The following is a 13,557-nucleotide window of genomic DNA, read 5'->3' as shown; positions in this document are numbered from 1 at the left end:
AAGTTTGACCTCTGTAGCCGGCTCCTAATCTCTGCTTCAGGCTAGAGGCTCCGGGCTACATTAGCAGCTAGTAGCATAACACACCTGAATCTCCAACAAAATGGGTGTCTCTTGCATTGTGGGTAATGTTGGAACAAGGTTTTGACAAGGAAGGGGGATGAAAAAGACAAAACACACACACACACACACACACACACACACACACACACACACACAAATTGTGTTAAAAAGTAATTTAAGTGCTGAATAAATTGTGTTTGAGACTAAAACAGACATTTTCTGTTTGTGTTGCAGAGACAACACCTACAACATTTAATAGCAGACATGTCACATGTAACTAGTTTGTATCTCATTTCAAACGCACTGGCTTAAACGATACAGACAGAAATGTCAAAAATGTTTCAATGTCTACAGTGCCACACACACCTGTCTTCTTTAGCTCCTCTGTGGCCGGAAGTCTTGTGTCCATAATTATAGGGTGGTGTTGTGGGGTGTAAAATAATTACAATAAAATAATACACTAATCCACTTACAGTAATTGTGTAAGTTGGATCGTAACCATACTGCCAGTGTAGACCCAGTACACACAGAACCAGAAAAAAAAATGTTGGTAGGAAAGATTCATTTTTGTGCCAGAAGTAAATCCACTCAGGTCACTTCTCTAAACTTTAGGTCAAGACTGAAACTGTAACAAAAGAACACAATCACAACTTACGCTTATCTCCATGATCATACACTTCTTACAGACAGCAGTAAGCAATTCTGTTAACACTGCAGTCCTTAGCTTCAATTGTGTAATACTGCACTTCTCAATAAGCTGCAGATCATATCTTGGGCTCCAGAAATAGAGCGCATTAGTGTGTCTCTCTGTTTAGCCTTTTCCTTTACAAGTCAAGCAAAGCGACTACTTTATTTCCTGCTTGCTGTCATGTTGAATTTTTTTTCTTCATCTGTTGTGGGTTTCTTACTACAGATGAACACAATTAGTGTCACTACATCGGTTCTTGAGACAAAACCGTCTCCGGGATTCGTCTTGTGTCAGATTCCAGAGATGGCAGAGATTTTATTTGAAGAGAAAAGATGAAAATGGGAACGTCACTGTGAGTGCACTGTCCTGCTTTGTCTGTGTGACAGATGCATCACCAATAACACGTCAAGTTCAAAAGCTTCCAGAAACCGACTCTCTGCAGCCTTAATGGCACAGACAGCTTTTACAAACAACACTTACACTTTTAAATCAGTGACATAATTCACTGCTGTAAGTGCATGAGGAACATATAGTATCACTCTTGGATGCAATTTTGTTACTGAGTCAATAATTAGACATTTTACTGTCACTACAGCCAGTATAGTTTTAAAGATTTCATCCCCTCAGTATTAAATTAACATAACTTTGCAGTAGTTGCTGTTACCAGAAGCCAGGCAGGGGCAGAGGGAAAGGGTATTATGGGTATTATGACTGTTGTAGCATAATAATGTTTGCCTTACGCATATAAAATAGACTGAAAAGCTCCAGAGAAGCTAGTAGCTACTACAACCTACAACTAAACAAACACTAACAATTTTTCTAGTTTGCCCTCTGGGCGTTAAACACTTTCAAAACAACCCCAGGCACCATGAACGTCCACAACGGATTCCATGGAAATTTTAACACTAATTTCAAGACACTGTATCATGACCCAATCTGTAAAGCATGGCGGTAGTACTTGACATAAGGTCTGAAGGTTATCTGTGTCAGTAGGACTGATACTGTGGGGTTCATAAAACACTCAATTTGTTAAGTAGCTGTGACATGTGCTTAGCTCCCATTGGCCCATGTAGTCATAAAAATATGCTTCTCTTCCTAAAACTACTCACAGGAGTGCTACAAGAAGTCATAAGAGTAATGTAATTAGTAATCATTTCTAAAAAGGAATTGATAAATATATATTTTAAAGTATGATTCTATGGACAACAGCGTTGGTCTTATGGTCCTCCACTTTGGTCCAGACTGACACATCTTATTAACTACAGTAACAAAATTGGATTCAGATGTTCATGGCACCCAGAGGATGCATCTGACTGACTTTAGAGATCACCTGACTCTATCTCAAGCAGGACGGGGACATTGATATTTGTGGTTTTCTGTGAAATGTCACTATTGGATGGATTGCCATCAGTATGATACTGATATCTATGTTCACCAGTGAATTAAATGATCCCATAACATCTCATCTAGTGCCTTCATCAAGTCAAAATACCTGCAAAGCTAATGACATTCCCATCTTCCTTACCTACAGTTTGTGTTTAATACTAGATAGCAAATGCTAGCATGCTAATATACTAAACTAAGATGATGAACATGGTAAACAACATAGCCTACCTGCCACACCTCAGGAAGTTCTTGAGCATTTTAGCTCTGGTGCTGATGTTAGCACTTAGCTAGAAGCATTGCTACAAGTACAGTCTCACTGAGATGCCACACCTTGTCTGCACAAGCAAGGTGTACACAAGTGTCCATGTCTCCTGGATGTGTACAGCTGCAGTACAGATGTGCACTGGCTTTCCACATTGTTCACAGCCCCAACACCTGCAAGGCCAATCCAACTGTGATCAGAAACCAATAGCAAGGCCTCCAAATGTCTTTAATTACCCTTTAATTACTTTATTTTTTTTCCAGCTACTTTCTGTGAACTTTCCCAACATGAAGTTCTACATGGTTTTTCACAGCCTTATTGTTCCATCATGTGGCCGTTTTTGATGACAACTTTATTTAATAAATTTACAATGAGTCTACGACAATTGAAGACAGACTATGATTTATCATCTTATGAGAATATGAATGCAGCTGGTCAGGAATTTCAACACCACCTTAGATTAGTCCAAGACTGCAGCATCAGGGAATCACCAGTGGCTGTGGCTACAGGATATTTGGTGTTATTTATTCTTTTCTTTTTTCTTTTTAAAGTGTGTTGCACTTACTACATTTTAACTTCGAGGCTTCAGGGCAGTTTTTTCATTTCATAACCTGAATATGTGAAATCTGCTCTAGGCTTAGGTGTTATCATTTATTTTGAAACACCATTTTAAAAATCTGTAATACCCTATGCTGCTTTTGGGTCTTTTTTTTTTCTGGGCTTCCCACCTCCAGTATAAATTGCCTTATCTTTAACCTCATGGCTGTTTGTGCGGTCTCGGGCTCTGAGGCATCGATGGGTCAAACTTCAGACCTGCGCTGTTGGCCTGTTTCTTTCCCATTGCCAATTTCCAGCACAGTGATCCAAGAACACCACGAGATAACATTGCTGACAATGCCCTAGTCAGCAGCTGCACCATAGGATGTTGTCATTTGAAATGGTGACACTGACCTGAGGTTTGATAGATGGATGCAATTATTACCAGCACTCCCCTACCGGCACCCAGTCTCCACAGTCCGTCCCACCGCAGGTCAGACTGGAAAAGTCTCGTGTGTTTTGTTTAAAGCACAAACCCATCGCGCCTGGTGCAGTGGTTGAAGTGGTTCATCTTAATTTAGTATTTTTAAGAACAGGTATTTTCTCTGTGGCAGAGTAATGATAAGTACTCCCTTTGACTATCATGGACCACACCTGATTAGGATTGGTTGTGATACCAATGGGGACCGACTATTTCATTTTGGATAATGTGGGGTTTTGAGAGAGGGGAGTGATACAGACTCTGGTAAATTATAGATTAGTGTAGTTTAAAATTTCAGCGCCGGACAAAAACAAAGAAAAAGAACTCACAAGTGAGTGGTATATTTGCTAAGATGGTAATGTGTTTTGAGCAAGATACTGAATCCCTCTACCTCCAGATAGAAAGGCCAGTGCATTGCATAATAATCAGTTAGTGAGTGAGTGAGTGAGAGAGAGAAAATGCACTCCATTTAAATTTTTCTTTTGTCAAATTAGTTTTTCCAAGGTCCAGACTGAAACCTAAAGCTTCAGATGGCGTCACATGTACATGATTTGTACATATGTTTAAACCTGTAATAACAGATTTCTGGCCACTCAGAGGCAGGAGAGAAAATATCACCTTTTTAACTTGAACACAGCAAACAGTCGCCTAGTCGCACATGTAGGCGTCGAAGAGCAAAAATATCATCATATGGATCCATCTGTTTAATCTATGTCCAGTATTCACTTTCTTTTAGCTCAGTTTTCAGTCTCTATCAAACTCCTGAGGGAAATATGTGCCTCTTTGTGCACTACCTGCTGAGCACCAATCAGCAGACAGATGTTTCAGTGAAAAAGCTCTAAAACCCATTAAGTTTCACAATTAATATGCAATTAAAGGAATACTCCATTGTTAACTTCCATCTTTTAATTATCAGAAAAAAATATATTACATTTATACTGTTATGTATCTGCAAGTTTGTTTTAAACAAAGCATGATCCTGCCCCCCCTTTTTTTAATTAATGTCATTTAAAAAAAAAAAAAAAAAAAAAAATTAACAATTATCTGGAAATAAAAAAATAAAAAAATAAAAAAATAAAAAACCCTTTTAAAATAAATATTCCTTTCCCTCAAACTGAAGCATAATAAATATTTGGTTACAGTTGCGGTCAGTGCTGGGGAGAACACAGAGTTACAACACACGCAACTGGAAGAAGTTACACACACAAAGCAACAGCAGCACTAACATTTCTATTGAAAATAAGGTACTATTATAGGGAAGCTATTTACATCTAGAGGAGAAAACAACCTGTCAACCTGGCTAAATACTAGAAATCATACATGAGTTTCAAAGTAACTATGCTACCCTAAAGCTACTTGGAAATAGTAGTTAAGATAGCAGCATAATTATGTTGCTGCTACTCCCTGACACTATAGTTAGATTAGGGCAACACAAATCACTTGGTTATAGCTGCACTAAGTGATTTTTTTGGCCACCTCAGGGCAGCAGAAACAAGTTGTGTGCACAACACTCAGCATATCTTTCGTTTTGAGTTGATATGTGTGAATTTGAAAGCAAACAGTTACTTATTCAAACATCAAGTGGTTACGGAGCAACATCATCATTCATTTGTATTGTGTGGTTTGTTTCGCTCTCCTTTAAGCTTGGTTTCAGGTCTCTAGAAACTCTTGAAAAAAGTATCTTGGGATGGTTGTGACTCAGGAGGGTAGGGTAGGACGTCCACCCATCGGAAAGTCAGTGGTTCGATTCCCGGCTCCTCCAGCGTGCATGTCAAAGTGTCCTGACAACACTGTAAAAGCGCTTTCATGTCTCTTTTCAGACAAACACTTGAGCAAAGTTAAGCCATAAAGGATCTTGTGGTCCATGAAAAGCAGTCCATTTTATTTTGTAGCTAACAAAATTACAAGGAACCTGTAAGGATTTGCACTGGTGTGTTATCATATACACCACAAAATGTGATTACAGCAAGTTATCCTCATTTATTAACCGTTTATAAATAAGTTACATTCAATATGTTTGAAAGGAATAGTTGTAGTTATTGACAGATACATTCAGAAACACTCAAAAATGTCCTTATTTGCGCTTACAGCTGTTAATAATTTATTAAGTGTTTCCATGCTCCCTGTTAATGCTTAATATTGCAATATCAGGTGTGTGTTTTGGACTGCACTGTACTAAACATGAAATGAATTAGCAAAAAGAAAAATTAAATGTCTAATGTTTTATGTTTGGGCTGAAGTACACAGGGCTTTACTGTGCATACGAGGCTAGAATCATAGTAGTTGATGTATGACTTAAAATTTTATAAAATAAAGTAATGAAAGGATTGTATTAAGGTATCCCCTCAATGAATAAAAACCCAGCTAAGTAGGCTGTATAAGGCAGTGTCAGGGAGAAAAAGATGAAAAAAATGGAAGTGGAAAAATGGAAATACCCGAGGTTGTGTGGCTACAAGTTAGTGTATTACTAACAATTCAATGACCCGGAGAAATCTTTGTTGGAAAAATATGATTCCTAAGCAGAAATCCAAATTAAGTGGGTCCCAGCACTGTAGCTGGAGGGAGTGTGGATCAGCACATGTCCACATATTTTGGTTTTGTGAGTATTTAGATTGTGTTTTTGGAAGGAATTTACGGCTGCAAGTTTAAAAAAGAAAAAAGAAAAAAACATAAACAAATGCTAGCTTTAGAGAAACGGTTAGTACTAAATGGTGACTGCATCTAAATCCCTTTGTTTAGTTTCTAGTCCCACACTAACCACCATGTTCTTATTCTGTATTACATGTTCCCTGCTGAATTTAGAATATTAAGCCTTTTATTCTCAAGACATTAATCAACTTTGCTTGTTTGTTTGTTTTGTTTTTTTTTTCATTACTTTTTAAAGTTAAAAAAGATTACTAGAACTCACTATTAGCCCCAAAAACACCAGATATCTATGGACTACCTCCAGCTGGTACAAACCTCAGCCACCAGGGCGTTCACCTGAACTACAAAATCTGAGCATATTTCACCTTTTTTGGCCTCCGTACTCTGTCCTGCAGAATTGTTTTCTATGTGTCACAGCTTGTTTTAAGGTCACAGGCAGGTCTCACCCCAGCCTACACTGTTGACCTTTCCTCTCCACACACTGCTGTTCTTAGCATGAGGTCTGCTGACCAGTTGTTGTTGAATGACCCCGGGGGCCGGGCTGCAGCCGAAGCCCAGCGGTGCATTTTCTGTCAGGGCTAGAAAGATGGAAAGCTCATACAGCAGCATGTCAGAAATAAAAAGCTGATGGCCTTCAATTTGGTTTGTCACTGTGCCATAACTCTAACTGTGCATTCAGACCGAAAGAGGCGAGAGCTAAAGAATTCGCTCTGGCTGCCCTCACAAGGATGTTAAAGTTCATGGGCGCAATGATGTAGGCGACATAGATGAAATACACATTTATTCTAGATGCTTGGTCCTTCTAATTGTATTTAAAGCAAACAGACATGTCAACTGTTATCTTTCTACCAACTGACCACAAGTAGATATAAGTTAACCACATGAAATCTTTTAAATTGGCGACGTTAATGTTACTGACGGATTCGCATCAACTTTTCAAGCAACATTGTTTTGCTCTGGCGCTAGTTGGCATGCAGTTCTCTCCCATTTCACAAAATATATTATAGGCTACACTTCGCCAACCCACCTGGAACGGCTACAATGTCAGACACCTTTGTCCATATATTGTTTTTGTATTCAATCAGGGACACGTTGTATAGGACGGGGAAACCTGCCACCATAATTATCAATATCTCCTCCACTGTGCTTGGGAAGAAATGATTGATGGGAACTCAAGTTTACACGGTTGTGTTCTCTAGTACTCTCCAGAGAGCAAACACTTCTACACTCCAACTTGTCGCCAAACTGCGTCATAGCTTATTACCATAACGCTTCCTGGACTTTGCCTAGACCCACAACGCTCAAGACACAGCGCCATCAGGCATGAGGCTGCTCACCGCCATGAGACGCTGGCTCACACATGAAATGAATGACTTCCCGTCACTTTGACGTTTGGTCTGAATGAACAGTAACCCTAACTGTAAAATGTCTGATTGCCATTTCAGCATCAATTCTTACATGTGCAATTTAACCTCTCTTTATTGGCCAAGTCTCAATCTGGATTGAAGTGCTCTAATATTCCTGAGTCCATGGTTGATGAATTTATGCTGCAGAGATAAACATGGGGCAACAGCCACCAGGTATTTCCTATCATGTGAGGAATGGCAGCTTCATGATTGCCCTCTTAAATCAAGGTTTTTGGGTTTCTGTAAAGTCAACAATACATGTTGTATTAAGAAAGTTCTTTTTTAAAGCTTCGGTTGGTGCTTGGTTTCCTGAATACTTTCTTTTGGAAGTCATAGAAGAGGTCACAAAATGTCTTACAATTTGTAAATCCACTATGAGATCATCTTTCCAGCCATGCACTGTGATATATGAAACTGTCTGCTCAGAACACCTATCACATGGCCGTGTCATGCCAAGTGTCATGAGACTGTAATCTCACACAGGCATGGTAAATTCATAGCATATCCATCCAGTGTTGACACAAGGAAGTTAAATGTTTCTTGGGCTAGATCAGCGTAGAGCAAAGCATCTGTGTCAGTTTGAGTCATCTTATCCTGCACATTTTTTTTTTTTTTTTCCATGGGATGTCTTACAGTAATCACAATCATGTCACGCAGGGTCCTGCCACTGTGTGTGCGCTGTGCCTCAGATACCAGCACGGTCCCAGAGAGTCAAAGGGAAGTCCACTGAGCAGTCTGACAAACAGTTACACTGCAGTGAACAGTAGACAAGTAGATCAAACAGATACTTCCATGTACAGAGCAGTCAGAAACTCCTCAGACCCTTTCATCTTTTCCACATTTTGTTATGTTGCAGCCTTCTGCTAAAATCGTTTTTTCCTCATCAATCTACACTCAATGACAAAGCCAAAATTATACTTTTTTGCAAATGTATTAAAACGTAAAAACGTCATTCACAGCACCCTGAATGACAGGCACACACAGGGGGCCTTTAAAGAGACAGGCAGGGCCAGTAAAAACTTAGATTTTTTTTTGATGGTCCATCAGCCCACCGGGATCTATCCCAGCAGTCCTGATGGCCAGTACAACATGCAGAGAGAGAGAAACAGAAATAGAACAGAGAGGCTGACCAGCAACCAAACTGACTCAGAGTAGCGGGGGTCCTATTAAGGAGATACTACAGCAGTGGAATCAGCAACCAGGCCACAGTGCCACTGCTGGTGGTGTTTGCTGGTGGGGGCTCATCTCTGCTCTGCAGAAAACACAGTCTGAGTGGTCTTAGTCTTTTGTTTCTCTTGGTGGTTCAGTGGCTGAAGAGATGTGCTTTTCTTCTACAACTGTTGTGTCTGGCTGCAGATATTGGCTGAGGCATGGGAAGGTATGTGTTCATCCACCTGTCTGTGCACCACCTGAAGGAGTGGCTCCCCTGTTGAGTTTACCAGTGTCACCCCTTTGGGTTTCAATTCTCTTCCCTCAGCCCAGCTGGCTGCTAGTGCACAAGTACCCACCACCAACATTTGGAATAAATTTTTTTTTAGATTTCCTACATTTTTTGGTGGTGTCAGATTATTTATGACAGTGATAAATGCTGGTTGAAGGAGCCCCCGGCCAATATTTTGCCCACGTGACTCCAGAATCGCAACTGGATGGAAATATTTTTGGATGGAAATTGTGCATTAAATAGTAACAGCAACAACAACTTTGTGAGCAAGACCAGTGGTGGCTGGATGTGCAGCTGCAGATACAGTACACCCCTATTTTGTTCCCCAGTGTCATCTTTAGAAATTTCATGACATCCACTCATCTCAGATTGCCACTGAACATTGACTACTTTTGTCTGTATATCAGTATAGTGTCAAACGATGGCTGTGCCAACTGGCACTAAGAGCATCGTCAAGTGCAGCAGAGAGAAGCAGAGAAGTGAGAGTGACAATGAAAGATATTATTATAAGGTAATATAAAGGGGCTCTAGAAAACAAAATGCTGGGTAACATTCTGTGGATGTCAGGGACAAGATGAGGGTCACAGGACATATGGGGGGGGGTGTCTGTATCCATTTTTCATGAGACTGCTGGTACTGTAAAGCTTGTACAGTAAGAATGTAATCAATGGAAAAGTGAACAAAAAAAAACTCTTCTCACTTTTCTAAAATGAATAGCATTGACCATCCTGCTTTAATGTAACAGCATTCCTCACCTTGGTATCCCCGTAAACTCCCTATTAATTTAACAGTGTGAAAATGAATTGGCCCCACATAACACATCCCCCACTCCGTAATGAACGAGGTTCCAAACTCGGAGCAGCCGTCGCAAATGAAATTATTCCATCTGTGACTCCTTAATATGGCGGGGAGCTTCAGAAACTTAAGTACTCTTGCCAGTAGGCTTGGCCAGTGATTAGGATGCATCACATAGCATCTATCTACCTCCCATATTAATCCTCCTGACATTCTACAGATTGCCGCAAAACCTGAAATCTGAAAATACCAGTGCAGCAGGGCATGCTGGGATGACTCCTGCCACCCACACACCGCTGACTGAAATAGTAAGAAGGTAGACACGAGGGAAGAGGAGAGGAAATCACTGTACAAACAGATTGATAGGTTGGTTGGTTGTTTTTGATCGTCATCCAGAATGGAGTTGTTGTGTGTTATCCTGCTCTTTCTTCTCACATTTAAATTATATTAATGCCTTATTTCGGTTCTTTATGGTAGTAAAACTGCTTCTGATGTATCTGAGTGGGCCAGTGATTTCACTTTCAGGTTACCAGTTGCAATGAGGAGCTGTTTCAAAATTAGCTTTATACATGACGCATAAGCTCTGATATATGATCAGAATTCACCTCATATGGGGATTGATTAAATTTGATATTAACTTTTTTAGGTCAAAATGTGTGAAGTTGTTATATTGCTTAATTGCTTAATTATACTGCATTGTATTCAATTAATATTGTGCATAATATGTTGTGCCCTGGGGCTGGCATTTGGTCCAGATAGCAGCCTTCCTTCACAGGTTACAAGTTATAATTTAATCATTGATTTTCAAAATTTTAACTTTATTGTTTGGACTGTGTCCTTGAGTTGTGCCTCTTGTGTGTTTGTGTAGTCTGTCCTCTCTCCAGGTCTTTTTGCTGGGCAGCACCTGGAAATGGACTGATGTCTTGTCTGATATGTATTTTTAGCACCACTGGCAGGTTTAGCTCTCGGGGTGGTGTAAGTGTGTCAGTATGTTGATTCAACACTTTGGTCCAGGATGAAATCTCTCAGCTGCTGCATGTTTCGCCGTGAGCATTTGAACATGTGTTCATGTTCTCCAGAGGATTTTTCCTCCTGTGCCACCAGCAGGTTCACTTTTGTGATTTTAAGAGAAATATCTGAACTACTATTTGACAGATTGTCCAACAGCCTCTCCAACCTGAACAACCATACAGGTTGTTTTTTTTCAACCCACTGATACGACCCATAGGAGTATCTCCTGCAATAACCGGATCTTGGTTGTCACTTATAACAAACATGCAGACTGTACTAAGAGCGGTGTGCCTACCTTCCTCACCATGGTTACGATGACAAAGGTCATACCTTGGTTAGGTTCAGGAAAAGATCGTGATTTGGGTTGAAATAAATATTTCCTCAACCTTAGATGCTGTTTCTCGTCATGGTTACAATAATAACGTGATTAACTTTGACAAGCGGTCATGGATAATAGAAACCACAGACTGCTTTTTTAACATGGGAATCGAACACGGCTCTCCTGTGTCATATTCATCCATCCACCACCACCTCCCCCTCCTGACGTGGACTTTGTCTCTTTATACTACGTCACCACACTTTTTCCCTTTGCTCCTGTCAAAATTAGTACGACCACTAGATGTCACCTAGCAACAAAACGTAACTACGGCTGACATTGGGTGCGAGGTGGGGGACACTGGACAGGATAACTAATAAATAACAACTTCATAATGTGTCCAATACTTTACTTTATGACCAAATACCTGCAAAACTAGCAACATTTCCATCAGCCTCAGCTGCACTGTATGTTTAATGCTAATTAGCAAATGTTTATTACAGTTATTACAGCCACACAGAGCTGCTAACATGGCTGTAATTTGACTGATTATTTCTCTGTACTTTGTCTGTCTGTCCTAGAAAATTCATGTCTCTGTTGCTCTTCCTGAGTTTACCATATTCTTACACTTATTTGCTTTTACTATTCTTTTGACATAACTGTGTGTAACTTGTATAATTTGAGGTAATGTACAACAGTAACTGTACCTCGAGCCATACATGTCAAGCTTTACTCCGATCAATACAGTCCACTCAAACTACTTCAAATATATATGCTTGTTTGTACTGATTGTATTTCCTACTCTATATTCTCTTTGTGTGCTTGTAGTCCACTTATCTTATTCCCATGCTGCACCTTGTCCCTGTTTTGCTGCTGCAGTGATCCAATTTCCCCACAGGGATCAATAAAGTTTCATCTCTCTTATCGAGGTATCAAGAGGTTTCAGCAATCTTCGTGGCTGTCTCATAGTGAAGGACACAAGTTCTCAAAAGGGAACTGTAATATCTGTTCGATCACCTCAGGTGGGAAGGACACATGAGATGCAAGTCTGTCTCTGTGCTATTCCATCACGATAACAAGTGAAAGATGTATTATTCGGTGCTTTCAGGAGGCCAGCACTCTTCATGAATTAGCGGTCTCTTCACTTGCTTCCACAGATGTACAGTATTTTACAGTGGGCATGATGAATATCGGTGCTTACGTAAGGCTGATTCTTGCCAGTACAGAACACTGGCACTTTAGGTGTTTGCTCATCTTCCTTGTTATCTAACAGTGCACTGTCACTTCATTAGAGCTGAGGTTACATCCTGTACTTATTTTAATTGTCAGACATAGTTATGTTTTGTTATTTTGTTATATTTCCTGCTGAAACAAGCTGACAGGATGAAGAGATGTGCTGCTTCTCAGTCAGCTAACCTTTTCACACATACAGTTTACAGTGGGGCAAAAAACTATTTAGTCAGCCACAAATTGTGCAAGTTCTCCCACTTAAAAAGATGAGAGAGGCCTGTAATTTTCATCATAGGTACACTTCAACTATGAGAGACAGAATGGGGGGAAAGAATCCAGGAAATCACATTGTAGGATTTTTTATGAATTAATTGGTAAATTCCTCGGTAAAATAAGTATTTGGTCACCTACAAACAAGCAAGATTTCTGGCTCTCACAGACCTGTAACTTCTTCTTTCTGTATTAATGGCACCTGTTTGAACTCGTTATCAGTATAAAAGACACCTGTCCACAACCTCAAACAGTCACACTCCAAACTCCACTATGGCCAAGACCAAAGAGCTGTCAAAGGACACCAGAAAGACCTGTAGACCTGCACCAGGCTGGGAAGACTGAATCTGCAATAGGTAAGCAGCTTGGTGTGAAGAAATCAACTGTGGGAGCAATTATTAGAAAATGGAAGACATACAAGACCACTGATAATCTCCCTCGTTCTGGGGCTCCACGCAAGATCTCACCCCGTGGGGTCAAAATGATCACAAGAACGGTGAGCAAAAATCCCAGAACCACACGGGGGGACCTAGTGAATGACCTGCAGAGAGCTGGGACCAAAGTAACAAAGGCTACCATCAGTAACACACTACGCCGCCAGGGACTCAAATCCTGCAGTGCCAGACGTGTCCCCCTGCTTCAGCCAGCACATGTCCAGGCCCGTCTGAAGTTTGCTAGAGAGCATTTGGATGATCCAGAAGAGGATTGGGAGAATGTCATATGGTCAGATGAAACCAAAATAGAACTTTTTGGTAAAAACTCAACTTGTCGTGTTTGGAGGAGAAAGAATGCTGAGTTGCATCCAAAGAACACCATACCTACTGTGAAGCATGGGGGTGGAAACATCATGCTTTGGGGCTGTTTTTCTGCAAAGGGACCAGGACGACTGATCCGTGTAAAGGAAAGAATGAATGGGGCCATGTATCGTGAGATTTTGAGTGAAAACCTCCTTCCATCAGCAAGGGCATTGAAGATGAAACGTGGCTGGGTCTTTCAGCATGACAATGATCCCAAACACACCGCCCGGG

The sequence above is a fragment of the Seriola dumerili genome, unplaced genomic scaffold (genome assembly GCF_002260705.1).
Source record: "Seriola dumerili isolate Sdu_G_001 unplaced genomic scaffold, Sdu_1.0 BDQW01000216.1, whole genome shotgun sequence".
Classification (NCBI taxonomy): Eukaryota; Metazoa; Chordata; class Actinopteri; order Carangiformes; family Carangidae; genus Seriola; species Seriola dumerili.
The sequence above is the reverse complement of the archived record's forward strand: the minus strand, read 5'-3'. Positions refer to the sequence as shown.